The sequence below is a fragment of the Lissotriton vulgaris genome, chromosome 11, assembly GCF_964263255.1.
Source record: "Lissotriton vulgaris chromosome 11, aLisVul1.2, whole genome shotgun sequence".
In the NCBI taxonomy this organism is placed as follows: Eukaryota; Metazoa; Chordata; class Amphibia; order Caudata; family Salamandridae; genus Lissotriton; species Lissotriton vulgaris.
This window is the reverse complement of record NC_141699.1, coordinates 879,278,209-879,302,722: the sequence shown is the minus strand read 5'-3', so window position 1 is coordinate 879,302,722 and position 24,514 is coordinate 879,278,209. Positions and strand designations below refer to the sequence as shown.

Genomic DNA, 24,514 nt, shown 5'->3' with positions numbered 1-24,514 from the left:
CAGTGACGGCTTGATGACATGGCCTCAAATGTACAAATCAGTCATAGCCCACAACCACCCTTCGCAAGAAGACACAAAAAGTTGCTCCTCTCTAATATACACGAGGCAGGATTCTTCTCGCGATTCTTTGCAAATGCAGGGATGGAGGCCTGTGAGGGACAGCAGACTGCCAAGCCACAGTCCCTGCACACTCAGAATGTCTACTACTTTTTTTGTCCGGCAAATAGCACCAGAAAGATACCAGTCCATGATTGTTCCCTGTCCCCCCTCCACCCCCCCCCCCCCCAGCTCCCAGGTGTAATTTGAAGAGTGGAGGTTGTCCACTGTGCAAATCAGTAATACCTGCTTCAAAGATTGCTAAATTGTCAACAGTTTACAAACCCAGTTATAGCTGTAAAGCATCTGTACATTGCACGATGGACTGGATGGAAGTGGGGGCGTCCCTTTCATGCCCCGCCCCCCCCCCCGGTCCAATTTGCAGTAAGCCACCAGGTGTTCTACACAAGCCAGAGAGACATTTCCGACACGATAGTACGTTTGTATATTGTAATTTGATGTTTTTGCAGATCTCAGGCTTTGCAACTGCATAACAGTTGATGACACTTGGCTCCTAATGCCCACACTTGAAAAAGGATGTTGAAGCCGCCCTCTTAGAACAATATGCCCTTGTCTCCTGAAGGAACGCGTCCACAGGACAGAACCGGAAGATGCTCCCCATCCCCTGCACGTCCATGCGGGGCCAGGAAGCAGCGTCTCCTCGGGGCTGGTACTTCAGAAGAATTCGTGCATTCTGACAATTGGAAGCATCTGCACGGTGCGATTCCAGGTGTTGGCGATCCCCTCGTCCTCTCCGAGCCCCCCCTCCCCCCCGAGCACAGAGCACCTCTCTTGAGCTCCCACCGTGCCCGCCTGGAAGATGCAGAAGGTGCAGGATTCCAGGCGAGCCGCCACTTGCCGAGGTATCTCAGCCTCAGACACCCCACCCCCCGGGACTCCTCTCCTGCCACTCCGGGGGCCAGGCAGGACCTTGCATCCCGCGAACAGGCCCCCTCTGTGCAGCAGCCCCCTCCCCCTGCCGCTCGCCCGCCCCCAGGCTAATCGCCAGAATTACTGTTATTAGTGCTTTGAAATTGTTCAGAGCAATTTGTGTGTTGTTGGAAGGGGGGGAGGGTGTTCCAGCTTCCCCAATTATCCATATTAGAAATCAGACTGTGCAGTTGCCAGAATGGGGAGGGGGTTCCTGCTTGGCCCTCTCCTTCCTGGATAAAATAAGGGATGGGGGCTCCCATGGAAAGAGCTGCCGATGGCTACAGAAGACCCTTCCTGGCTAGAGAGGGTCCCACCTGACACAGCCCCTGCACCCCTCCCGTCTGGCATGGGAGCTTCCAGATCTGAAGGTTCTTTTCAGGGCACAGCCCCCCCCCCTTCCCCACCCCCACCCCCCTCCTTGGCAGAGATGGTCCGTGCTCGACTGAGAGGGAACCCTTGAACTCAGATGACGCTTGCTGGGTAGAAGGGGTGCCTGCTGGCGTTTTGGGGCAGAGAGGCCCAGGGGTGCCGGAATGCAAGGCCCTCACCTGGCCTGTCACTGCACGGCTGCGAGATGTCTCCATCTGCGGGGTAACCCGCCCTGACAAGCCCCCTTCAGAGCTTGACCTGGGGTCAGACCACAGAGGGTTAACCCCGCATCCCCACCGCAGCCCCAGACGCGGCTCTGCCCCGCCAGCGCCGGGGCGCCCGCTCCCCACTCCTCGCCCCGTTTAATTAAATCACTGGGGCAGCGGCGATGGCATCCGGCCCTTCATGAAGGCTCTCCTCAGCCCCGGCTCCGCAAAGTCAACACCGGTCGGACACACACTGACCCGCTTTGTGCTAGAAAGGAGCCGCCACATGGCACCCCAGGGCCCGGGCGGGAGAGGGAAAGGTCTGAAAAACAAACAGTGTCTGGAGTCGAGGGCTACCACATGGCACACCGCGGCCAGGAGGAGCTCGGGTCAGAATAGACACCCCGAGGGGGGAGGCGGGGGTGACTGCACGTAGAAATGCAAGAGCCCGCGGTGTCTGCGCAGGTAAGACGCTCTAAGAGCTGAGGGGAGGGGATAGCTGCTGGCCAGCGATAATTGCACCCCTCTTTCTTGATATAAGTACATTTAAATAGGCAATAACACTAAAGCATTCCTCGTGTAGCCATCAAGGGTGCAGTGGTACCAGCGGTCTGAGGTGCCAATGCATCCCTTTTACATCTTGTTTATAGCGCGAAACCAGGGGATGGGGGGATAGTCATTTGGCTTGCATCCAGGAAGGCCCAGGGGCCCCCCTACTACTCACCTGTCGGTCCCGGTTGCTCTCCCGCCCGCTCTCGACAATCCTACGAGCGGCGGGGGAGTTATGCAGGCACTCGGCAGTTGGGACGGCAGGCCGGGGCACAGGGGCACTCACGGTCTCCTCGGCGGGGATGGGTCTCCTCCGGGAGGCTCTTCGTCGTGCTTCAGGTGCAGCTCCTCCGCCGATGGCCCAATCAGGTCGCTGCTTTGCAGGCGAGCCCTCACAACCACCCGGGAGTCAGCCAACGGCAGTGCGGCTCCCGGGGCAACCCACGATGACGAACCTTGAGCGGCCAATCCCTGCACAGCTTCAGTAGTGACGCGACGGCGCACGGGCCAATCCCGTCGCGGCGTCAGTGAGGGGGCTCGACTCCTGTGGCCAATGGGAGCGCGGCGGCTTCGATCTCAGCTACCGCAGCTCCCGGTCACGAACACAGCTTGCAGAGGGTGTTTCTGGCCCCGGGCCGCGACGGTGATTTAGCGGCCAGAGATTTTCGGGCCGCAGATCGCGGTCAGCCTGCTTCCTCGCCAGCAGATCGACACGGGGGATTATAAGGCACAGGGAAACACCACGGGTCTCCCCTCACCCCTGAATCTGTGCCGATGAGCACAGCGATCGGGCCAGCTCTTCTCGGGGGCGTTCCCGGCTTTTGGCTGACGTATCATGACGTAGCCAAAAGCCAAAGATTCTCGGGAACGCCCCCGTGTCTGGTCCGGCATTGACGGACGCCTCTCTGTTCCAATGGCTAGCCTCCATTTATGGAGCTAGCCAATGAAGCAGAGAGGCGTGTTCAAGTCACCCATACTAGAAACTACAGATTTCTCTGGAGGAGGAGCCTAACGGCTCCGCCCCCCAGCGAAACCTAAAAAGGTAGGTCTAAATGCCCTTTACCAAATTGGGACAAATTAGCAACTTCATTACAACTGGTTGTAAAAAACCCGTGGGGCAGTGTAGTTTTCTGTATTTGACCTTTTCAATAAAAAATAATAAAGATTTGCTTATATAAAATAATAATTTGGGAAATATTGTTTTTGTACTGTGTGTATTTGTGTGTAATTCTAAAACAGTCCACTGAAAATTGGAAAAAATGCCACGTGGAAATGGTCTTTGCCACCTGTTTACCAAAAAGCATTCCCATCTTTCACTGTTTTGCCATCACAAGTACCTCCAGGTACCACCTGGAAGAAATTGTGTATGATAAAAAAAAACACTAGTTGAAAACAAAATTTTCACGCAACCCTTATTTCAGATTAGATTAAACAATGTTTGCACCTGATTTGAAACTTACATTGGCAATCAATAGAAGGGAATGGGAAAAATATATTCCCCCATTTTTTTCCAAAATCTCTAATTTTGTTTCCAAAATGTTATAAATCACTCCTTGGCGCTCACGTATAATAACGTACCATTGCATTGCTCATGAAAAAATGTTACATTTCCCGTTTTTCACCCATTCTCCCGTTCTTGCACATCCCAATCTGTACGTGTCAACACAAGGAATATTCTTGCAGAGATCTAAAAGATCGAGAGAAATACACTCTCCAATTAACTTCCATTACGGACGGGCATTTTTAAGTGGAAGAAAAAAAATAAGGTTACTTTTGCTGAAGAATTGGAATTCTACAAACTAAATTGGAGCGTTGGTTTTAAACTTTCCTAAAAATAGTTTTCATGAAACTCTAGATATTATGCAGCTGCATTGGGTCTACGCACTTTCACCTCGATTTACAACAGCTGAACCACCAATCTACAAGTGTGCCCTCAGTGACTCAAGCGTTTACATCTCGTCTCTAAAGCACTTCGGGCGGAAGTCCGGTGGCGCCCGGAAAAGACGTCACCCAAGAACAGAAGTAACGTCACCTGCCTGCGCCGATATTTGTAGGAACACCGAGGATCTTAGAGGTACACGAAATAGGGGAATGAATGCTCTTCTTTATCCTATTCAAATGCATTATTCAGCAAGTAACAATGTGTAGGTCTCCCGTTCAGTCCCAGTTTCTGAATTGCTTTTAGGTAAAAGCGTGGTCTGCGAAACAGTTGTTTTCAGAAATGGTGGGCACCCGGTAACACTTGTGGGGGTATTGGGTAATTGTTATTCTGGCATTGCATCGCGGCTTAATTAATTTCAAATATGGCATTGCATCGCGTCTTAACTATTATTTCAATCGGCAGCAGTCTTTTTCCTCGTTTAATTGTGCCCCGAATCTGTGCTTGCTCTTGGAGATGAGCACAATTACGCTTTATTTGACCTAAAACTAGTCTGCGCTCTCATTTTTTTCTGATGGCTTTCATTGTCTTCAGTTTGCCAGATCCGCCCTTATGTTTTTGTCGTGTTTATAAGATGACGGGCCTTGAAGCATGCAGGCAGAATTACGTTGAAGGAATACGGTGTGTTATTACTTGTTTATTAGGCGTACAGCTGTCTTTGGCCTGGACCAGTCAGCAGACCTGCCAGGGACTACAGTACAGAGAATTACATAGCATTAAAACAAACCGGCTAATTTGTTATTTGTAACGCGTTTGGGATAATGTATACGTGAATGCATTAACACATTTGTTTGTGAGGCACATAATGCTTCTACACGAAACGCCCTACCCAACAATTAACTAGACATAGTGCACACATAATCTTTTAGATCAAGAGCTCTGGGCTACTGTCATTTTGAATGTACCCTCGCCTGCATATCCCATTGTTCATCAGAACCAACAATGGTTGTATGTTCTGGGGTTTGTCATTGACATCCACGCTGTTCTCCAGAACACCATTTACACATTTCCCTTTTCATCACATCGGAACCTTCGCTCATTGAAAAAGTATGCGTTCCATTTCCGTGCTCTTAATGTTAATCAACAACATCTGACTTGTTTCTTTTTATTCTTATATCTTTTACGTTTTGTCCTATCTGGTCTGTATGTCATTGCGCTCCAGTCCCTTCAGGTCAAGTTCTGCTCCATAAAACTGAAAAAAATACGGTCATGATCGTCCTACCTGAGAATGCTAGCCTCTCTGATAGCAAGAGGGTATGTTTTTTCGCTCGAGCCTGTAGGCACCTATGGCGACGATCAGTTGTGTTTAAAAAAAAAAAAAAAGTCAGAAGGGGCTTTTAGCACACATACACTCTCCATTGCGTAATCAGTTTCCTCCGCTGCCTTCCAATTAGGCAGAAGTCGCGATACGTCACTTCTTGTGGCTTATGTGGAGCACTACTCGACTACAAATTAATTACACTTAATTAGTGTTCCTCCCCTGCAATCGTAGTGATTGAGGTACTACTTTGTTTTTGAAGTCTATTACTAGGAGACCATTTGTGGGTTTTTTTTGCCTCTGCTTATGCATTGTAGTGATCGTGTGTTATTTTTTTTTTTTACTTTGTGCAGGATTTAGAAAATAAACGTTTTCACTTGTGTTTAATCTTTATCTTTGGCAGCAAACTCTTGTGTTTTCTTTGGGCCGGCGCCGTGTTTTTGCTTCACCCATCTCCCCCTCGTTCATCCCGCCTACCCTCTTCCCCCACCCCAGTCAGTTTACCTACTGCTAAATTTGAAATGCTTGCAAATTCCTGCAAGAGCTGGGTGCAGCTTCTGTAAATAAAATAGATATGAAGTTTGGCGGTTTGTTAAATCCAGTTTCTACCCATAAAGTTAAAGAACGCCAGCTTCATAACTGTGAAGAAATGTGCCGATCGTGTGGCAAACCCCTCCACCCCTACCCCTCTTTCTCTCTGGTCACTCATTGTTTGGAGAACATACCATATCTAACTTATAAGTAAACCACAGATTTGTACCAAAAACGTCACGATAGCAGAGTTTCTATCCAAGGTGAGGACAGGCACTGTATATGTGCAGACAAATTGCTCTCTGCAAAAGGCTAGCAGGAAACCCCGGGCTGCGCAACGTGTTTGTTCTCTGTTCAACCAGCAAGCACGCCCTACACAAGAAAACCGTAAAATAGCAACCAATATGAGTGTGCTAGCAAAGTATTTGTAAATGCATTAAAGAGCACACAGTGACACTAGTACTGCACCTTTTTCCCTGCTTTGTGGTTTTTTTTGCTTATGCTACTGCTAGTTCTCTGAACAAGCCACCAGTTTGTTTCCGAAGAGCTATCTGACCATACAGGTATGCAACTTGCTTGACACACAGTTACAACACTGAAGAAGAATAGTCGTAAAACTGCACTATAAAATAAATTACTACCATGCATATTAACCACCAAGCATATAATAAACTTGACTGTTTACTGGGTCGTGATTTATTGAAACCGGTTCGCTTGTTAATTATATAAAATCATTTATTTGGGAACATTTGCAAAATAAAGCTTGCTGGACATTTCCTGAAGGCCCTGGCATCTGCTACTGAATTTGCTGTAATGCTTGCAGAGCTAGTGAAATAAGTTATAATCTCCTTTTTTCCTGAGATTAATTGTCTGGTTTTAGGGCAGGTGATATTTACAAAAATTTCATGTCAGACAATTATAATAGCTTCAGTATTCTAGATAAAAAAAATAAGCTGTATCTCCAACACATTGGGTCTGGATCCAAATCTGAGGACAGGAGCTGAACATTTTTTTGGCTGGCCCTATTTTTGGTAAAGTGAAGCCACTGTAATAGTTGTCTGTTTTTTTTTGTTGTTGTGTTTTTTTTTTGTTTTGTTTGTTTTTGCTGTGGTGATATGCTTTTTTTGTATTGCTGTGTTTATGTATTACATTTTTGTAATACGATGTGTTGTACTTTGGTTTTTATCTTGCGTTCTTGTGCTGCATTGCTTCCTGTATGTTTTTGTTGTGGTATTTTCTGCTTTTTACTTAAAAGAAAAAAAAGCTTTATTTGATTTTGATAATAAAAATCATAAAAGCACAAATAGAACAATAAATAGTCATTTAAAACTCAATTAGAGTATATAAAAACACAATTGTATATTAAAAAAAACATTTAAAAGGGAGGATTTACAGTAATTTCAAGTTATATTAAATTAATTCATTGAGGTCCTGGCTCTAATTGGAGATTTTAAATAAGATGACACAAGATACATGATCAATTCGTCTTCCAATGTTTTCAGTCTCATTAACGCTGTCCTACATTGCCTTAAACCCCAGTGTCTTAAAATTGGCGTTATAAATCTTTTCCTTGGCAGGGTATAACATTTGCAGAAAAGAATACAATGTAGAGTGGACTGTTTGGAAACGTCATCTCAGGGGCATGATATCAGGTTTTTGGACCAACAGTTTAAGTCCGGGAACGTGATCAATCTAAAAAAAAGCCCCCCCCCCCCTGAATCGTGTCAGTAACATGCGTGAGTAGCAGCTTTGCACCAAAATCAAATATGGCTGGATTCCCTGCCCATGGAGGATCAGATGATTCTCCATGACTGACATCTTACATTTCTCATCCAACCATCGTTTGTTTTCTAAAAAGTGCAAACAAGTTTGTTTCAGCTTCTTCCTGGATACAGTCACTAAGCAGCTCGGGGTGTCAAAATATTCTATATGCCTAAATCAGCCAAAAACATCTTTACATACATAATCCAGGGGATTCTTAAGACTCCCTCGAGTTTAAGGCAATCTTTTATTATATTCCTATTCAGGCCTGTCTCATCAGTTGACCACACTTTATGCCACAATAAGATTGGACCAATTTTAATGAGATCTGATATATAGTGTATGCCTAATTCTTGGTGGCACACAAAAGTAGAAGTGGACTGTAGGACAGCTAGTAAGTAACAGAGGAATGCATTCTCACAAAGCTGTAAATTGTGAGCTTCTTTTATCCCCCATATCCCTCCACCATACATCACCGTGGACACACATTTGCATTTATATATGTCCATTAGTACTGGGACTGGACGACCGCCGAGTTTGTTAGCAAAGTTTTGGACAGCCCCTATTGCCCTTGAGAAGGCAATTTTTCTGGCCTGAGCTGCCGAAGACCAAGTCTCCCTTTTGTCAAAATGAATGCCCAAATAAGAAAAGGTGTTGGTCATAGCTATTTTTGAGTCTGAAAGGAAAATTTTACATTTCAAGGTCTTCTTCGTAGTGCAACACATAGTGAAAGTCTTGTCTATATTTATCTTTAGTCCTTTATCACTCATGTACCGTGAGAATTGTGTAGGTGATCTTTGGATGCCGACTTGTGTCCGTGCCATAATTACTGCATCATCTGCATATAGTAATATGGGGACTGGGGAGTTCTTAATTCTAGGGTAATCATACTGGTCTTTCATGAGGTGGGAGGCTACACTATTTATATATGTTAAACAAAAATGGTGCTAGTATGCATCCCTGCATCACTCCCTTTTTTATATCAAATTTTGAAGAGCATTCGCCCTTGTTCCCATATCATACCCTTGTCCCAGCCCCCCGATTTAGTTCCTTTATAAAATCTAGCAGTTTCGATTTTAACACCCAGTTGCAGTAGTATGGACCATAATTTGTCATGGTTCAGACAATCAAAGGCCGAACTCAGATCTACGAAGGTCAGGAATACATTTTCTTTTTTAGCCGATACATACTTGGCTATTATCAATGCTAGGTTCAGGCCTTGTTCCGTTGTTCCAAGTCCTGCTCTAAACCCATATCGAAAGGGTGAGAATATACCTTGATCTCCTACCCAAGAATGTAATCTATTAAGTATGGCCCTCCCTGCGACCTTCATAAGTGAATCCAATAAATAAATTGGTCTATAACATTTTGGATCACTACGGTCTCCTTTTAAAAAAATGGGAATTACAATGGCCTCTTGCCATGTACGAAAAAATCAATGTTTGTTACAGCTGTTTAAGACATTTGTTAAAAGTGGGGCCCATAATTCTATATTGGATTTGTAAACGTCTACCGGTACCCCGTCCGGTCCTGGCGCTTTCCCTGCCGCACTATTATCAATGCGAAAAGGGGAAACAAGGGGACCCTACTCACAGCGGAACCAGGGCAATATGTTTATCCAAAGAACAATGGTTCCTGTGGCATAATTATTTTTACACAATATTCAATATTACAGCTTAGAATAGCACTATTGACTTATAACAGAAAAGGGTTTAGCAAGGAAAGAAACACACGTATACCAATTTTTGAGAAATTACTTCTTGTATTTCAACTAAGGCAATGAGTCTTATATTTATGACAGCGACATATATACAAAAAAAGTACAATGTGTCCCCAGTGATTTTGTGAACAAAAAAACAGAACATAAAACAATAAGTGATCTGTACAGTTTTTTGTTGTGGATATTTACAGAGGGAAAATGACCAAGCACAATAATAAAGCAATTATTATCAGTGACTATCTGCAATCATAGAACACTGTGCTTGAGGGGTTCATTCCCTATGGCGTCGACGGCGTTTCGATCTGCTTGATGAGGGTCTCGTCAGGACTAAACAGTGAGGGACATCTAGGGGGAAAGTGAAAGTGTGTAAATATGTGTAGTCGCAGTAATTAATAGTTATTTGTGGACTAAGGTGGACGAATAATACCTCGTGGTGTCTTTAAATAACGCAACCCATGCGTGACGGAATAATTAAATTGACTTACAGTATACCCAGCCGGGCACTGTCAGGAAGCAAGATAGAACAATCAAATGTTATTAACACACGTACTGTAGAGTGGGCAATTGTATATTAAGAGCCGCAACTTAGGCATTTGTATATCAGAAACCGCAACTTACCACTGTAGATAGATTGCGTGGTAATCGTAAGTATAGAGCTGACGGTCAATACGTTAGCAGCGGAAAACAGGAAAATGCCTGGTAACGGAGGGACTTGTAGTTAGAAAAGGGCTAAGTTGTTGCAGGGATCTCTATGCACGAAGGGGTGTAGGAGCCTACCTGCTCGCAGAACTCGGTTCGCACGGTCGCGTTTCTCCGGTCGTCTGTGTGATAACAGATTAGTTCCGGGTGTTGTACGTCATCGCGTTTATAGCGTGATGCGTGCGATGCGCGCGCATTCTATGCAGGGGGCGGGTGTCTTCACTTTGTAAACACGGGGTGTATTTGTCATAATAACGATCAATGCTATTATTCAACCTGATGTACACCAGTTCAAACCTTATATGCTATGTCCAACATATTGCAGTTGTTTTAAAACAGAAATACACAGGTACCATTTACAATTAAGGTGAAAGCATAAATGTACACAAACCATATTTTGCTGTGTTTTCCATTATGTGGAGGAGTGTGGCTCAATGCTTAGAGCGGCAGACCTTGATGCAGAACGCTGGCCAGGGACCAGGGTTCGATTCCCGCCTCGGCGGGTTTCGGGCTTAAATTCCTCTGACCGGATATTCTCGCCTCAGTGCCGATTCTAAGCTTGGGTCCCACGCTGCAACTACGGGCAATAGCTTGCTTAGTCTCCACAAAGGCCCCCGATGCACAAGGGATGCCTGGTTTCACCATGGGATGCCCAGGAGTGGACACCCCACAAGGAAAAGCCAGGAGGGGTTCCCTTGTGGTAGGAGTACAAGCGCCGGGATGCCTCCGGGTCACTGTTCGTGCTATACAAATACGCCACATTACATTTACATATTTACATTATTCGCTTCTATACATTATTATTCCTAAATAGGATCAATAAAGAAACATTTCAAAGACATTTCAAAAACAATCCAACGAACAACAACACCCCTTATTCATATTCAATTATACAGATCAAAACTTATAACTTGATATAATCAGGTTGTCAGAGTAGAAACAAAGCCCCTCCATTCATCTGCGGAATTTAGCCCCTCATTAATTGAATTGACTCTATCAATCCAGTGGCATTCACATCGTTGTAATATTTGTGAAATGTCGCCTCCTCTCTCAGGTACTGTCGCAATGTCTATGACTTGCCATTTCATCTGATCTGCAGAGTGATTTTTCTCTTGAAAGTGACATACCAATGGGGCTGTCAAAACTGAATTTCTTATGCGGCTGCGTAGTTGCCCTATTCTCGACTTCACTGGTTATTGTGTCTGCCCAATGTAGGGCAGACCACAAGGACACCAGATGCAATACACGACATTGCGTGTATTGCAGTTCGAGAAGAACTTAAGTATGTGTTCATAATTACCAAATTTGAAAATATTTGTTTTTTCTGTCAATGGGCAGATCACACAATTGCCACAGGGATGATGGCCCAAAATAGGTGGTAGATTCCAAGATGTTTCTAGTGTGCCACCTTTCTTAGTGATCTTTTCAGTGGAAGATCTAACTAAGTGATTTTTCAAATGTTTCCCTCTTTTGTATGCAAACAAAGGTACCTCAATTTGGGGATGAATGCTTTGTATAATGTCCCAGTTTTTTATAATGTTCTTACGGATCTTGTTGGTATGAGTTCCGAAAGTGGTAACACACACTATTTTCTCTATTTTTGCTTTTGGTCTAGTGACCAATAGTTCTTCTCGAGGGCAGTACCAGGCACGTTTAAGTGATCTTTTCACTATTTTGTTGGGGTAACCTCTCTTTAGTAATTTATTTTTTAATACTTCTGCTTCTTTTAGATAGTTGTCTCGTCGAGCACAATTTCGACGAATCCTTAAGAATTGTCCAAAGGGCAATCCATCTCTCAGTGCCCTAGGATGTTGACTCCTATATGATAGTAAAGTATTTTTTTCAGTTGGTTTTCTATGAAGAGATGTGTACAATTTATTATCCTCGTGTTGGATATTCAAATCAAGGAATGGGATGGTATCTTTCTGTAATGTGGACGTAAAAGTCAGATGTGTTTGAATAGTGTTTAAGTATACAACAAAACTCTCAAAATCCTCCTTGCTGCCCCTCCAAATAAAATAGATATCGTCTATATACCTATACCAGCAAATAATGCTGGTATGGTAAGGGTTCTGATCACATAGAACGAAATCATTCTCTACCTTGTTCATGTAGATATTTGCTAAATTTGGAGCAAAAACTGCTCCCATGCTCGTGCCCCCACATTGCTCATAATATTGACCATTAGAATCAAAATAATTCTTCTGCAGTGCCACCTCCAGCAAAGAAATTATAAAGGAAGTAGGTACATTAAATGGTCGTTGTCTAGTATCAAGCAGATTTTATACAGACAATACTGTCATTCTGAGGAATGTTGGTGTAAAGTGATGATATATCTAGAGCTGCTAGCCAATCAGTATCTTTATTAAAAGCCAGATCTTCTATTAGATGTATCATGTGCATTGTGTCACGAACATAACTTGCTTGTAGGGGAACGTAATCTCTTATGAAAAAATCAATGTATTTACCAGTAGGCTCTAAAATCGAGCCACATCCTGATAGAATTGGTCTCCCTGGGGGGGGTGTTACATTTTTGTGTACCTTAGGGAGAGTATAAAGGACAGGGGTTCTTGGGTTTGTTGAATTTAAAAATTCAAATTCTTTCTTAGTTAAAAAACCTTGATCTAGTCCTTCTTTGGTAATGGACACAATTTTCTCTCGAATTTCAATTAGAGGATTATGATGGAGTTTCTTATAATGCTTTTCTTCAGAAATTTGTTTATTTATTTCAATGGCGTAATCAGTTCTTTCTTGTATTACTATATCTCCCCCTTTTCTGCGGGTTTGAATATTATTGAGGTATCTCTTATCAATAGCCGTTTGAACTTCTATTAAAGAGAATTCAAGGTTTATAGGGAATGTTTTTTGAGCCACGTCAGGAACTCCATCTAGTTGTTCCGGGCTGTCTGCCACATTTAGGGTATCTGCTTCATAGAGCTCACTAAAATGAGTTACCCATGTATCTTCAGGGATTGCCACTTCTATTGTGTTGGTTTCTGTCTCTGTGTAAAAAGGGGCATTTACGGCCTTCCAAAACCCAGTATTATCTTTCATCAGACAGGAGTGATAAAACGCCTGCCATGCTTCCTGCTTCAGCTCTCTTTTACAATTTTTTACTGCATGTTGGTAAGCAGTTCTGGCGGATCTTATATCAATCTGATTTCTAGGTTCACTTTTTAATGTTAACATTAGGTGTGCATGTGACTTGCTGCACTCCAAGTTGAACCATCTCCTCTCCTTTGTTATATCATGCATCTGTGGTCTTTTGAGAAGCTGTCAAATTTCCTCTGAGGTTATGAGAAAAGCCTCACTAATTTTAGCATCACCCATTTCCACCGTGAGACATGTTTTGAATTCCCTCTGTTTATTTTTGATGAAATTTGCAAAAAAGGCTGTTGGCTCTACTTTATTCCATTTTATGGTATATCCATTCTTCTTTGCAAGGCTTAGTTTATAATTATATAGGTTCTCAGTTAAATTATTTACTTTTCCTTGTGTCCTTGCAAAGGAGAGGGATAAGCCATTTGGATAATGATCGCTCATTGCTATCTCACATGTGGTAAAAGTGAGAGCGCAACTAGAATGCCGCTTAGATATTAATGCAAAATCTATGACCGATTTGCATCCCCTCCCAATAAATGTTGGTTTAAATGGGACCAGAAGTGAACATAATTTGTTTATAAAAACCAGATCTAAATAGGAAATTAGGTCATTAAAGAGATTACCCAGGGTCGTATGGGAAAAGTGTGCTCTAGTATCTTCTCTGCCTAAGCCCAAGCCACAAATATTCGAGTGGCCATATGGGCATAGAAGGCAGTTGAAGTCGCCCACCCATATGACACATTTATCATCTGTCTGATTTTCTTCTATACACTTTAGAGTTTGGGACATGTCCTCTAAGATGTTACATATCTCTGCCTTAGGGATATTATTATAAAAATGTATCAGGAGTATTTTTTGGTTACTCCCATCCGTCATCTGCAGTATCTGGTAATATTCAGAAGCGGATTCAAATTTTACTCCTACACCAGTTAAAAGATTTGATATGTAGGTACAAAGACTTCCCTTACTTCTTTCCTTTGCCATATGTGTAGCAGGTGTATGAAAAGTGCAATAACCGTTTATATGAATAGGCTCCATAACCCAACATTCCTGCAGACAAATAATCGAGTATTCTTGCATAAATGGTAGGCAGCCAGGATCCCCAAGTCTGGCAGATAGCCCCGCGATATTACAAGACATCAGTCTAAATGTAAAAAATTGATACTTGTATAGCGCACTACTCACCCGCAAGGGTCTAAAGGCGCTTGTACGAATACCGCTGTGGAACCCATCCTGGCACCCCCAAGGTGGAGGCCAGGTATCCTTTGTGTTGTGGGGGCTGTTGTGGAGATTAAGCAAGCTATTGCCCAGAGTTGCAGAGTGGGACTCCATGATTGGAATAGGCACCGAGGCGAGAATTATCAGGTCCTTGGAATTTTGAGCCCAAGACCCGCCGAGGCGGGTAATTGAACCCTGGTCCCGGGCTAGACCTCTGCATCAGGGTCTGCCACTCTAATCATTGAGCCACACTTCTCCTAATATTATCGGACGTCTTAGCAGTAGTTGTTATTGGCCTATCAGATCTCTGTAGAGATGCAATAGCTGGTGTTCCTCTAGCTCTACTTTGATATATAAGTTCGTACTTATTTACATCCATATCCTGTTCATGTGGTACCAAGGGTGCTTCCCTTACTATATAATTTATAATCTAATCTGGCTTGAGTGGAGTTTCAGCTTTATTTTGTGGGTATTGGTTATTTTCTGAGATGGTGTCGGGGTGGTGCCCTTTATCCATCTCATGTCTTTTGCTCAGTGCAGGAGTTATTTGGGGTTCGTCTGAGGTCCTACTAACTGGAAGACTCCTACTAGAAAGTGATTTTCCTTGATCATTGCCATTAACTATAGTTTCTCTCTTCTTTCACCCGAGGTTAATCGGTATGGCAGTATTAGGCGGCAGTCAACCCACCATATCGAGTATGCTAAATCTGTTGTTGGTCGGAAAACCCATCTCCTGCCCATAGCCCTCAAAAACTCTTCTGTTTCTGGGGTAATTTACTCCTGTATTCCCCTCCATGAAGTTTCCCTGTGAAGCATAATTTGGTCTTCCTATTTATGAGCTATAGAAGTAGGCAAGATCAAAAGGCTGTATACTTGTATTTGTCATGTGAGGCCACCCATCACAGATGTACTGAGCAGCTTGCGTATCTCTAAAATTTACGATAATGCAATCTCCTTGAATATTTTTCCTGCTTCTCCCCACCCAGCTAACCCTCCGTACAAGCAGAATCTTACGATGAATGTGCGGGGGTAGAGGTCTGTTGGCATTGAGCCAATGTATGGTCTTGTTTTTCAGTTCCACATAAGATTCCGAAATGCCTTTCCCTAATTCAGGGACTCCTGTCAAAACAATAACATAGGGAGTAGATTCTGGGGGCAGATTTATGCTTGGTAACAGACGACCTTGACCATTAATTGCATCAGTTTGTTTCCATCCCTTCGGTGTGGTTTTTGTTTTTACCCCAGCCACCATTTGATTTACGTCCTTTTTTTCCCGAGATGGTTTCAATGTCCTTTATACACAGAGCGCCTTCCGTTCTTTTCTGTGATGTCCCTGTGATTGGGTCACAGTCAGATGTCTGAGATGTAGATGATTGCACCAGGGCTTTCCTTATCTCTTTTGGTGGGGCTGGTTTCTCCTGGGTCGCTGTTAGCATTATTGAGTGTGACTTTTTATTTAATTCGATAAAGTCAGTTGCTCGAGTTTTTTCAATCTCTCTTCCATATATTTTAATCTGTCCATGATGGGCCGAATAGAGGATGTTAAAATCTCCAATTTTGCCCAGAAGCCTTCCCCATAGGAGTCAGAGCACAGTCCAATGTATTGGCCGTAGTAGGACTTGTTCCCATTTTATGTATGTCAGCGGTGGTTTGTACAACAAGTGGGGGGCAATCTTTAGTTGCTGTTGTGGGTTTAGTTTGTCTTCCTTTTTTAGTAACCGTCACCACCTTCTGTTTCGGTATTGCTCCTGAATTATGACCCACCGATTGAATGACACCTCCCTTCTCAGCCATAGTTTGGGCACGAGTGGATACTCCGTCGGGCAAGTCTGTCACTGGGTCTTTTATATTTCCCATCTGTGTTTTAGTAGTTCCATCAGCCCTGTTAGTAAGAGAATCTGCAGTTGTATCACTGCATAAACTTATAGCAGCCAGGTCAACGTTGGTATTGGTATTAGTATTGGCACTGCCATCTGGGCTTTTAGACAGCACAATATTGCCCAAGGAAGACCTCTTATTAAATTCCGGGTCTAACGAGAGGCGACGTTCTGTCAGGTCAATTTCACGGGCTAAAACCGAAGCAGCTCTTATGATAAAATTATCTAGGGTTCCAGCCACCGAGCCTCTACATACAGGAATTTTCCCTCTTCCTCGATGGTTAGCCATTTCAAGTTGTGAATAGGTACTGGTAGGAGGTACTAATAGGGATAAGTGCACTTACTGTTTTATGTATCAGTCGCAGATGTTAGGGGGGTGGGCCAGCCCAGCCCAGCCTCTCAGGGCTCAAACGGGCCAGCCCTTGGCCCGGGCTTAGCCCTGGCGCTGTCCCACGACGCGGGGGCTCTCCTCCTTTTTGTAGCGCCTCCAGGCGCGGAATGAACGATGGGCGGTGGTGGCTTCCGCCGCAAAGGCTCCCGGATGATGTAGACCCCCTCCTGGCCGTGCTGTAATGGCGGTGAGCTGCTGCGGCGGCGGGGGGGAGACCGGGGTCAGGAAAGCAGCTAGCAGAGAGGTGAGTTTTTCCCCCTGAAAGTGTCGAAGTGACCTGAGAGCTTTTTACTTTATTTATGTCAACAAATGCTAAACCATTTAAAGACATAAGCATTACATGCCTTTTAAGCTCCTTTACCAAACCACCATTTACCAGTGTCTTAAGTGGTAAAATAAAACTGATCGAACTCTATAACTAGGAAAGATACCAGTCCCCCCAAACTGTAGCAGAGACTGCCTTAAAATAATGTGCCTTGTAATCCCTTTATGTGACATATGTCCCTTGTCTTAAATTAGCACTTGCAGTGATCATTTTCTATAATGTTGCCTAGTTTGTTAGTTCCTTGAAAAGAGTGCCTGCATTCTGCAGTGCATTGTAGTGTTTCTTCAGGGTTGGTGCTAAACATACAGCTTCTGAAGTCAGAAGGCAGCAATTTGCAAACGTCGGGGCCTGTGCCCAAGTGTAAACTTTTAATGCTCAGCACACCACACCATGGCTGTATTATATTAATATTGTGCATGGTCCCAATCTATGCCAAGTAAATTGGGAAAGTCAAGTGAAAACACCTATTGATGCTTGAACAGTAAGGAGCACATCAGTGAAAGATGGACCACAGCTCCGCATCTTTCAAGGAAGTGGGGGAACTGGTCCCACTTTAATAGGGGGGGTACGTTTTCCTTTTCAGATGGGTGCATTGTGTGACTTACACCCATCTACCTGAAACTACAGCCTATCGCAAAACGTACATTTGGGGGCACTAACTGTGTGTGGCTTCATATGTGGCATGCTCTCAGTAGGCCTCGAGCACCTGTGTCTGCATCATCAATCCAAAGAAAGGAGATGAGGCAAACGTGTTTCCTTATTTGCGTGGGGTCACAATGTGAGGAAAAGGAGGGAACATCCCTTTGACATTGTACCAATGAAAAATGTGCACCCATGTATTTGCAGTATGGGCTGTAGAAAACCTATATGAGATCTTCTGTAATAAGCAAGTATTTCAGCAGCATTACAAGTGGCACAAATGCTCACTGGTCCTTAGGACCACTTCTTTAGCATGATCGTGCCTGATTATTACCAGATACATTTTTAGGTCCAGCCTGGGCAGCGCATGCATAGCTCTGCGAGGCATGCTGTATTCAGGTAGGGACTTGAAGCTACACCCTCTCCCGCCCATATTTTCATTGGCTTGTGTCATTGTCCTTTGTAAATGCTGGCGTCTGATCAAGGAATCGGCTTGTTAGTCCCTCCTTAGTACCGCCTTGACTTCATTTGTTACCTACCATGAGGACTGGCCCTTTCAGCGTGCCCGGGACAATGGCAACTGCTTCTTTGAAATAAAATAGGTCTCACATTTACGAGAGTTTGAGCTATTGGCATTTTAAATGATAATGCCTTTAATTCATTTTTTTAATTATCAAAACACATAAATAAAAGGCATTCTCATTTACGGTACCAATAGCTTAAACTCCCGCAGATATGAGACCTATTAAATTGCAAATGCTTGGGGTTTTTTTTTAGTCTCTAATAGGATGAGGTTTTTTTTTTAGTTTTATTGAGTAGAACTTAGCCCGAAGGGATTAGATCGCTTGTACAAGGGCATCCACAGGGTCGCAGTTTCGACCCTGGTTCCTTGGTTCCAAAGACAGTAGCTCTTTTCGTGGTACTATCAGGTGGTTCCTGCAGGTATGACGCATACTCATCTTAGCTTCCAATTTATTAAGTTTAGCCTGAGTTTTGGCGATCCCTGTACGTATGGTTTTCACAATGGGGGCAGTCCTGTGGCTTTTTCTAGTGCATGTATATCTTCCACGATTGGAGGCTGTCTTCTAGGAGCACATCTGTTTATCACCTCACATAGGCTATGTTGTTTGCAAAACTATTCTTTAGTCATTGCTCTGTCAGTCTGCTGGGGCCGTCACATTTTCGACATTAAGGAACGACAAGTAATAGACAAGTGGTGGCAATAATAGTGTCCATCTTTCCGTTCAGCCCACCTACTACTGGTACCTTTTTATTCTTGAAGTTTTGAATGGCACATTTATTGGACAGTTTTTCTTAATCACACATTGCGACTGTAATCGTGCTCTTTGCCTTGGAGATTATAAACTGGGACTATAGGTACCGAATTCTGTGTAAACGCAATGATTTTTTTTTTCTCAGATGTCACGATCTCACGCGTCCTATAGCAGTTGATGACACTGAATGATCTATGCTATCGCACAATATGTTCCTTATGAAAGGGAAGAATGATGTTACAGTGAAGTTAGTATTTGGCTTGAGTGAGCTGACCCTTTGGTCACTGTATGTTGGAGTGGGTGGGACAAAAATGTAAATGACACAACAGGCCAGTAGAAGAAGAGGCGTGGCTGAACGTCCTTGCAGTTTAAATCTATTGCATATGTAATTTTATTGAAATCACCAGACATAAAAACACCTGGGCTGGATAACCTATATAAGAAGTAATGCTTGAAACTCATTCTGTCACCTTTTTTCCTCCCTCAAACCTTTATTCTCTTTTCGTCTTATACTGTTTGTCAGTTTTTTTCCCAGCAGATTTTATTGATTTTTCCATTGTACCAGAAGGGCCAAGGCCAGCAAGCAACATACATTTGAAAGGCATATTGTAGAAACGCTAGGTACTGAAAATTACCCACCCCTGAGGTCTGCGGAACATCAGACCAAAGAACACCCCCCTCGAAGGCTCACCCCACATACCATAAAAAACATGATATAGACACATCAAATGACTTTCCGTCTATGTCTGTGTAGCACTAACGCATTAAACTGGCAAATCATTCACCCCGAGTCGTTCTATAGGGTCTCTGGTGACTGGCTGCGCTATTAAGGACACGTTGATGACCCTGTACTTGGCCCACGTAGCCCAAATCTTCCCATGCTTCTGCTGACAGTCCCTTGCCTCAAACACCGTAACCTCTGCTGAAATGCACCGCTCCATGGCCGCTTTTCAATCAGCTATGCAGGGTGGGGACCTAGCCTTCAAATGCTGCACAATTTATCGCTTAGCCAATGTGAGGCACAAGAACAGAAGGTGTCTTTTTAATATCTGTCCACCCCATGTCTTCTGTGCTGTGTAGCATCAATCTAGGGGTCCGCTAATATGCCCCATGCCAGTACTCTTCCCATGCAAGACAAAACGCCCGACCAGAAGAGATGCAAAGCCCCGCAGCTCCACACCGTATGAAGGAATGACTCCTCGTCTGTGCCACAGCTGAGACATGTGGGGGACTGAATAGCCCCCATCTTCCAGAGGTGAAGGCATGTATAATATATTATGTTGAGATATTTAAATTGGATCAGCCTGTTTCTAGTAGAAACGGCGGAGTACCTGGGGCTAGACAGCGCCTCGGCACAATTGTCATCCGTCAGGGCGGGCAAGTCCGCTGCCCTGGTCCGATGTATAGTGGTCTTTGAGTGTGTAGTGAGGGTTTGATAAATTTGCTGGATTTTGTGGGCCCTTAGATCTCCCATCAATAACCGACCTTCCAACGGGTGAAACTCTGGTAAGGACTTCAGATGCTGTATCAGGAGGATCAGTGCGTGACGGAGCTGCAGGTACTGATGAAACTGATTTGTGAAGGTCGAAATCCGCCTGTAGCCTCTGGAAGGATGTAAGCGTGGACCCCTGCATAATGTTTGATAGTGAATATTCCAATATCGTCCCACCTACGAAACCCCACTAATACCGAGACAGGCTGGAGGTGTGGTCCCTGCCAGAGGGAAGTGGTGCCTGTCAACTTACCCCACCAACCCATAGACTGAACCACCCGCCTCCATATCTGAATAACTGTCCGGCAGGCCGGAAGAAATGCCTCCAAGGTCGAGCAACTGTACAGGAGAGGGGGCAGTGGAGTATCCGCCATAAAGAGGCTTTCCACCACAGGCCGGATCTGCCTTAGAACCATGCCACCATTCATTGATCACCAGGAGGTGCGAAGCCCAGTAGTATACCCGGACCTCGGCTGCTGCAATACCACCACAGTACGTGGACTGGATGCATGTTACAAGCGCCACCCATACTGCACCTCCCTGTCAGAGGAAGCGATTCAGGAGTGCATTTATTTGCAGAAACCACGACGGGGCTGGGGGGGGGTAGGATATGGATAGTTCTGCAGCCGATAGAGCAAGCGTGGCAGAGACACCATTTTGAAAATGGCGGACCTGCCGTGTAGCAAAAGAGGTAAGTGGGACCAAATCATCGGTTCGTCTCGGACGTCGGGGAGCAGCAGAGCTATATTATGCGTCCAAGCATCGTTAAGACACCGTGTGATGTATACCCAGAGGTACTTGAAGCCCGTGTCTGCAACGATCAGTTGCGAGGCCCAAGTCTGACTTCTCTGCTCGCTGCAAATGGGGAACAGGATAGATTTGGACGGGTTAGTGCAAAGTCCTGAAGTTTCCCCGAAAATCCCCAATATTTGGAGCACACTGGGCCTGGAGGCCCAAGGGTCTGATATGAAGAACAGGGCATCGTCAGAGTATAGCGCGATCCTGTCCGATTTCTCGGCAACCATTCCAGCCCACGAAGGACAGAGTCAAGGCACATCCATGCGGCTAATGGCTTGATTACTAAGGCAAATATGGGAGGGGAATGGGGGCACCCCTATCTTGTGCCCCTGTGGATAGGGAAGGGAGCAGAGCAGCATTCGGCCGCACAAACCGAAGCAGTGAGATCAGTATATAAGTTTCACATAGGCCCTGAAGTGGGGTCCCAGGTTGACTGTTTCTAAGAGCTTACAAAGGTAGGTCCAACTCTGCGAGTCAAATGTCTTGTCTATGTCCGCCAACAAGACCTCCGCGGGGCGACCCAGACGATGAGCCTCCGCCACGGTGTTGTGAGCCAGTGTTATGTTATGTTATGCCTTCTTGTATAGCGCTCGAATCACCGTGGGGCATCTCGGCGCTTACTCAGAAAACCCAAGGAAAGGAGCAGCTGAGGAGTAGGGAGCCATTTAGTACAGATAAGCCGTTAGATGTTTCCTGAATTTTTGATATGATTGAATCTCTCGTAGAGATATTGGCAGGCTATTCCAGTATTTGAGGGCCAGGTAGGAAAAAGCCATGCCCCCTGACCTACAGAGTCTGCAGTAGCTGCAGCGAGCTCGACCTCAATGGACGGCTCGGGATATGTATTTCCAATTTGTTCTGCAAGTATCTTTGTCCCTGCCCCTGGAGGGCGTTAAAAGTCAGACAGCAAACTTTGAAGAAAGATCTTTGCTTAATACGCAGCCAATGTAGGTTTCTTAGCAGTGGCAGCGAAGAGGATCCTGCCGGCATGTTCAGCACCAACCTGGCCGCCGTGTTTTGGATCAACTGTATTTTATTTAAGGATGTTATTCCAACTTCTGCTAGAAGGGCATTGCCGTAATCCAAGCGGCTGATGACCATAGCTTGGGTCAGTGTTCTACGGTGCTCCATCGGGATAAAAGGAAAGATTTTCCGCAGAAGTCTTAGCCTATAGTAGCAGGCCCCTGAGACAGTGGCTACATGATCCTGCATAGAAAGTGAATAATTCATCTTAATACCAAGATTGACACACTGTTTTGGTATAGGAGGGGAGCCCAGCTGGGTAGGCCACCAGTCCTCGGACCAAACTGCCGCAGCCTTCCCAAGAAGCATGACTTCCGTCTTACCCGGATTCAACTGGAGACCGTTGCTAGTCATCCAGTTAGAAATTTCCAGGATTCCTGTGGTAAAGCGGAGTCTGTCTGCCTCCCGGTTTGAGACGATATTAAACAGCAGCTGGGTGTCGTCTGCATACGAGATGGTTTCGAACCCCAGGGCTTCCACTAGCTTAGCCAAAGGTGCCATATAGGTGTTAAAAAGGGAACAAGCATTAGAAATGCAATAGGTCTCGCAGCATTAGAGTTAGTGCTTTTAGAATTGTTTATGGGTTTTTTTGTAAATCTTTAGCATGAGGGTGAGGGTGAGGGGTTGAGGGTGAGTGAGGGTGAGGCTGAGGTGTTGAGGGTGAGTGAGGGTGAGTGAGGGTGAGTGAGGGTGAGTGAGGGTGAGTGTGGGTGAGTGTGGGTGAGGGTGAGGGGTTGAGGGTGAGTGAGGGTGAGGGGTTGAGGGTGAGTGAGGGTGAGGGGTTGAGGGTGAGTGAGGGTGAGTTAGGGTGAGGGGTTGAGGGTGGGTGAGGGTGAGTGAGGATGAGTGAGGGTGAGTGAGGGTGAGGGGTTGAGGGTGAGTGAGGGTGAGTTAGGGTGAGGGGTTGAGGGTGGGTGAGGGTGAGTGAGGATGAGTGAGAGTGAGGGTGGGTGAGGGTGGGTGAGGGTGAGTGAGGGTGAGTGAGAGTGAGGGTGAGTGAGGGTGAGTGAGGGTGAGTGGTTGAGGGTGAGTGAGGGTGAGGGTGAGTGAGGGTGAGGGTGAGTGCGGGTGAGTGAGGGTGAGGGGTTGAGGGTGAGTGAGGGTGAGGGTGAGTGAGGGTGGGTGAGTGAGGGTGAGTGGGGGTGAGTGTGGGTGAGTGTGGGTGAGGGTGAGGGGTTGAGGGTGAGTGAGGGTGAGGGGTTGAGGGTGGGTGAGGGTGAGTGAGGGTGAGGGGTTGAGGGTGGGTGAGGGTGAGTGAGGATGAGTGAGAGTGAGGGTGAGTGAGGGTGAGGGGTTGAGGGTGAGTGAGGGTGAGTTAGGGTGAGGGGTTGAGGGTGAGTTAGGGTGAGGGGTTGAGGGTGGGTGAGGGTGAGGGTGAGGGTGAGTGAGGATGAGTGAGGGTGAGGGTGAGTGAGGGTGAGTGAGGGTGAGGGTGAGTGAGGGTGAGTGAGGGGTTGAGGTTGAGGGTGAGGTGTTACAGGTGAGTGAGGGTGAGGGTGGGTGAGTGTGAGTGAGGTGTTGAGGGTGAGTGAGGGTGAGGGGTTGAGGGTGAGTGAGGGTGAGTTGGGGTTGAGGGTGGGTGAGGGTGAGTGAGGATGAGTGAGAGTGAGGGTGAGTGAGGGTGAGTGAGGGTGAGTGAGGGTGAGGGTGAGTGAGGGTGAGTGAGGGTGAGGGTGAGTGAGGGTGAGTGAGGGTGAGTGAGGGGTTGAGGTTGAGGTTGAGGGTGAGGTGTTGAAGGTGAGTGAGGGTGAGGGTGGGTGAGTGTGAGTGAGGTGTTGAGGGTGAGTGAGGGTGAGGGGGAGTGAGGGTGAGTGAGGGTGAGGGGTTTTGGGTGAGTGAGGGGGAGTAGTTGAGGCTGAGTGAGGGTGAGTGAGGGTGAGTGAGGGGTTGAGGGTGAGTGAGTGAGGGTGAGGAGTTGAGGGTGAGTGAGGGTGAGTGTGAGTGAGGGTGAGGGGTTGAGGGTGAGTGAGGATGAGTGAGAGTGAGGGTGAGTGAGGGGTTGAGGGGTTGAGGGTGAGTGAGGATGAGTGAGAGTGAGGGTGAGTGAGGGGTTGAGGGTGAGTGAGGATGAGTGAGAGTGAGGGTGAGTGAGGGGTTGAGGGTGAGGGGTTGAGGCGAGACCTAAAAACCTGACGATCGTAGGGCTTAGCAAGATTTTGGGGGTGAATGTAAAGAGGCTTGATGTGTGCATAAGTGCCTCTCAGGCAATACTTAGCATGAGCCCCTTCCCCTCCAAGAACACACCCCCACAGAGTTATTTTAAGTTTGCACAGCTGCATTTCATGTCCAGATGAATACTGAGAATGATAATTTT

At 45.6% G+C, this 24,514-nt stretch overlaps 1 protein-coding gene across 3 annotated transcripts in view; it reads left to right on the top strand.

Moving 5' to 3' along the window:
- Positions 1-4,161: 4,161 nt before the first annotated feature.
- The window catches only part of AMMECR1L (AMMECR1 like), a 1,368,157-nt gene continuing 1,347,804 nt past the window's right edge, over positions 4,162-24,514 (top strand). For all 3 annotated transcript variants that reach the window (XM_086944026.1, XM_086944025.1, XM_086944024.1), the window contains exon 1: positions 4,162-4,227. The gene's annotated coding sequence lies outside the window, so the exon portion shown is untranslated. The remainder of the gene's footprint in view (positions 4,228-24,514) is intronic.